The sequence below is a fragment of the Muntiacus reevesi genome, chromosome 9, assembly GCF_963930625.1.
Source record: "Muntiacus reevesi chromosome 9, mMunRee1.1, whole genome shotgun sequence".
Classification (NCBI taxonomy): Eukaryota; Metazoa; Chordata; class Mammalia; order Artiodactyla; family Cervidae; genus Muntiacus; species Muntiacus reevesi.
In genome coordinates this window covers 10,025,645-10,030,924 of record NC_089257.1, presented here as the reverse complement: position 1 = coordinate 10,030,924, position 5,280 = coordinate 10,025,645, and the positions used below count along the sequence as shown (strand labels likewise).

Here is a 5,280-nt window from a genome sequence, read left to right as displayed (position 1 = left end):
AGCTGTCCCGACATATCCAAGCACTAAAAGAAAACACTAGATTTTTTAAAGACATTTATTTAAGACAGGTAAATTCAGTATTTCAGATGTGAACAGATAACAATTTAAGATACAAAACCCACATGGAGCACAAAAGCAAACTGTCATTGCCACAAGGACTCAATAGCAATAGAATAAAAAATATAAGTCCATACTTCCTTTAGTTGATCAATCAATCTTAAGAGGGAAAATTAATTAACCAGCAACAGAAATTTGGAACTGAATGTTTTTAAAGTCATTAAACAAGGAAGCCATCAGACTTAGATGTCTTTTTTACTTTGGCAGCCTATGTGAGCAAATCAAAACCAAAGGCAGACTTAATTCACTTGAAACTGAGAAAATGAAGCTTAAGAACTCAGCACAGCCAGTTATTAGTCGGTTTTCCTAATAAGGCAGCCTCTTAAGCTATGACGAACCAAGTCATTTCCTTGCTTTGCTTCCACATCATCTCTACAAAAATCTCTGCCATTGTCCCTGTCTAGAAACAACCCCTCATTACATTTGGTTTAGGGTTCCCTGATTCAAATTGATGTTTGCTCAAAAAACACTAAAAAATTATAACGTGCCTAACTCACCTTTTAGCAATATATAGTTGTAAAGTCTGAGTGATTTTTGTTGCAAAATGATAGCTCTTTCTAAAATGAGCACGTACATTACTAGATTCTAGGCTTCAAGGTTTGGCAATAATTCAATATCGTATTTTCTATGTATTCAGCACAGGGATTTAAGCTGAACACATTTTCTCTCCTCTTGGGTGAGATGCCTCTAGCCATGGGGAAGAGCAATCATGCAGTGACTGCCTTCATCCTGGTGGGCTTCACAATAGATACTGTGGTGCAGCTGGTCCTGTTTGTGGTGGCCCTTGGTGTCTACTCTATGACTGAGCTAGGAAATACCACCCTCATAGTGTTGATCAGTAACGACTCCTGACTGCACACACCCATGTATTTTTTCACTGGGAATCTGTCTTTCCTGGACCTCTGGTACTCCTCTGTGTACACCCCAACATCCTGGTGACATGCATCTCTGAAGACAAAAGCATCTCCTTTGCTGGCTGTGTAGCCCAGTTCTTCTTCCCTGCAGGGCTGGCCTACAGAGGTTGTTAGCTGCTGGCTGCCATGGCTTATGACCGCTATGTGGCCACCTCAAAGTCACTGCTCTATTCTCAGGTCATGCGCAGTAGGCTGTGTGCATTTTTTATAGCAGCCTCATACCTTCGTGGCTTTACTAACACTTTCATTGTTACCAAAGGAACTTTTGCCTAGAACTTCTGTAGTAACAATGTCATTGATGACTTTTTCCATGATATCTCAGCTCTTGTGAAGTTGGCTTGTGGAAGAAAAGATATCTACCAGGCTGAGCTGTTCTGTGGCCTCGCCTCCAATGTCATCACCCCCACTGTGCTCATCCTGGCCTCCTACCTCTTCATCAGCGCCACCATCCTGAAGATCCTCTCCTCCCAGGGCTGCCTCAAAGCCTTCTCCACCTGCTCCTGGCACCTCATCTCCGTCACCCTGTTCTATGGCTCCATTCTCTACGTTTACTTTCATCCACAATCAAGCTATTCACTGGGCAGGGATAGAATAGTTTCTATGTTTTACACTGTAGCGCTCCCAATGTTGAACCCCATGATCTACAGTCTGAGGAATAAGGATGTGAAAGAGGCTCTGAATAAACTCCTCAAATAAATCAGGAGTCTCTCCTAAAGAGACGTGGAAATAATTTTTGATAAGGTTCCTCTATTTGAAGAAGAGCTATCATCGTGCTGTGTCTATACAACTAAGAATCTGTACAAAGCAATAAAGAATTTGCATTCTTGCTACCTGACAATTTAAGAGACCTAAAATGAGAAAAGTAGGGGAATCTAGGAGATAAAGTTTAAATGTAAAGACTTGAAGTAAATTTCATGTTACTCTAGAATAAAATCAAATAACTTAAAACCAAAAAAAATTATTCTATATTCATAAAGAGAACTGTCCATTCCTTTAGCATGTGAATAGTTTGGCTGACTGATATTCATTGAATAGTACCCCTAGAAATAGAAACAAAAATACTAAATTAGTTTTTAATATTTTTGTATAAATAGTAGATAGTTGAAATCATCACTCTCCATTCCCATAACAGAATTTCATAAACATTTTAATGTATTTTTCCCCAGAATCACTAAAACAAAGACCCAAAGTCATCCACAAAATAGTACAACTAGGCTCAGCAAGCATATTCTTTCAATCTCTGTCTCACATTTGTTACTCAATGAAGAAAAGTTCAGCTGAATTTCCATATATATGATTTTTGTGAATCACTATATATCTCCCTGGGCTCCTCTTTCATTTTATTGTAGTGAATATACATAGACTTCTATTTCCAGCTGTGACATTTTGAGCACCAAAGCACAGTTACTACAATAAATAATAACAATAATTGTAGCAAGAAGAAGCAGCTTGAGAAATAAACATCTATGAGTACATATTATTCTGAAGTGAAATTTTATTTAGAGAATATATAAAGGTAGTGATCAAACAAGAAAGGAAAAATTATGAGATGAACATAATTTAGATTTTTTTTAAGTGAGACCAGTATTAATGTAATTTATTTCAATAAAATCTGAATATATCCTTCTTTCCATAGCTAAAAGCAGTAAAAAAAAAAAAAGCAAAATGTAAGTGATCCCCAAAATGTAGCAACTTCACTCAGAGAAGGAAAAGCTAATCATCACAGTCAGTGGTACATATTAACTTGGATTTGTATAATCACTGTATAATCACTACTAGTTGTAACACAAAGTAAACCAACAGAGACTAGGTCCAACAGTATAATTTCAAGAAGCTTGATCTAGAAAATGCTCTAAAACCAAAAGTTATTTATTCCAACTCAGATTCATTTTCTAAAAGATATCTATTACCCACTGATAATTGTTTAATTGTATAAAACTTATTATTTTTAAGTAAAGTTAATAGATCAAACTGATGTATTAGAGTGGCAAAAATTTAGTCAATAGAAGTTAAAGTGAAACTAGAAAACTTATTCTTAAAACATCCTAGTATTGTACATTCTTATATGTCACTTCAAAAACAGATTTGGGCAGGAGCTCTTATTATAATCCTTTCAGAAGAAGCAACCAAGGCTGATTCTCCAAATAATTATCAATGTACATTGAGATGCCGTAACCTTCACTGGCCTAAGTGTATAGTCATATTTTGTGTATAGAAAAGAGAACTCAATTCAACTGTAACTCAGTTCAAGTCTAAATAATATTATCAAGTCATTAGTAAGAAGGTAAAGTAGAGTTAATAATGACCTTAAAACGACATAAAAATATGTAGGTACATAATAAAACTTTAAAGAAATACATGGCACAGGTGTTTAAAAAAATGTTTTAGAGCAGGTTAAAGTGTAAGTTTGGCAGTAAGACTTTTACTCATTTTTGGAAACATTCCATCTGCACCCTATGATTGTGAAGTATTCAGAAAAAATCTTCAACCTTAATTTGAAATTATAGCATGCATTTCTAAGGAAATTTTATGACACAAATCACAAATGAAGTTTGAAGTCTTAAAAGAAAGTAGTTTCTAAAATGTGTCTTTTAGTTTTATGAGTTTTAATAAACACTTTCGTAAATACAATTGTTTGTGAATGTTCTTCTCCATGCAAAAATACTTGGACTTACATGGTTTTTAAATTTTTGTTTATTTTTCTTTCCAAATTAAAAAATAATTTTTAAATTAATTTGTACTTACATTAAAAAAAAAAAAAACTCTTTATGTTCTTTGAAAACATAGGATGAAGAGTAACCACTTTTAAGCTTCTAGATAGCAGTACTTAGGACAACCCCCAAATCATACTCTATGAGTTTTGAATTCATATTGTGTCATATCTAGTTAAAAATAAAAAATTTAAAAAAAGAAAGAAAAAGGAAGTGAGTGACAGGATCTAAAATTTGCAAAACTATCTACCACAATACTATAAGTTACCACTCCTATAATTACAAAGCAAACCTCTATCTCATTTCTCACAGGAGAATGGCCCACTCAATCTTTCTCAACATCTCAGCTGAATTAGAGTTACCTTGCAAGTTGTCCAGGTTTTCTTATTGTAAGATCTAAGTCTTCAATCATCTTGGTTTTTGTTTTGTTTTGTTTGTTTGTTGGTAGTACTTTTTCTTTGAAAGAGAGGGCTATGTTGATGCTAAGAAATACATTGCCAAATCCCCTTGGTTCAAAACATAATAATACTTGACCCATTTGTCTCTGCTAATTTCTCTCTGGTGACTGGATCAATTGCCTTTCCCAATAGAGACACCCCAGTCAGATCAAGCATGAGGAGTCCACCATGGCCAATTGCAGACCCAAATTCCAATTCTTTAGAACAATGAGGTGTTTCCCTGGGGAAGCATATAGACTTCCAAATGAACTGAGTACAGGGTTATGAGTAGGGAAAATCAATTAAAGTTGGTTAGTTCATGTTGTAGGAGTAAATAAAATAGGCTACAAATGTGCAAAGATTTTATTAAGGGAAATACTCTGCTTGTATCAGAGAAAATGGAGAAGGGCCCAGAAGAAGAAAAACAAGGATTATCACCATATGATGCAAATATGACCACAAGTGAAGAATAAATGGATGGAAAGATGGACAAAATCATCTGAGAGCATTGTTTAGTCTATGGTTAGGTCTTCAATCACTCCTTAGTGATCAAAGGAGTCTAGTGTCTAAGAATGCATTGGTATCCCTGTCTGGCTCATTCATTAGCTCAGAGCACCTTGTGGGAAGCATGACCTTTGATACAGATAGGGAAATACAGGTCAGAGATCAGCAGCTAGTATCTTTGGACAATTATACTGTCTGCATTTGGATTTTTGAAAGGCTTATTTTCCTGACCACCACAGGGTCCATGCCCACCTCATCTCTTTGGTTCATAAATAGGCACATTCTTGATAAGGGAAAGATGAAGTCATATACTCACTGCTGTTTTAAAGCACGAATATACCTCAACAACCATGATCGATTTTCATATAAGCATGACATTAATTTTTCAGACTAATTGCTTCTGAATAATGGTATAAATAGTAAAATCAACTATTCCTGTGGATTGGAAGAGGTTTCCATGGAATGTACTTCTTAGTAGAGGAAATGTTTGATGCATACCATGGTCATAAAAATGGCAGTATTTTTGTCTACATCTATAGGTGCTAACAAGAAAAAGCCAGTAAAAAAATATAAAGCAAATAATTGCCCCAGTATATG

The 5,280-nt window shown here is 35.2% G+C and overlaps 1 pseudogene; it reads left to right on the top strand.

Annotated features, from left to right (window-relative positions):
* Positions 1-810: 810 nt before the first annotated feature.
* LOC136175073 (olfactory receptor 9G9-like) lies at positions 811-1,727 on the top strand (annotated as a pseudogene).
* The last annotated feature ends 3,553 nt before the right edge of the window (positions 1,728-5,280 follow it).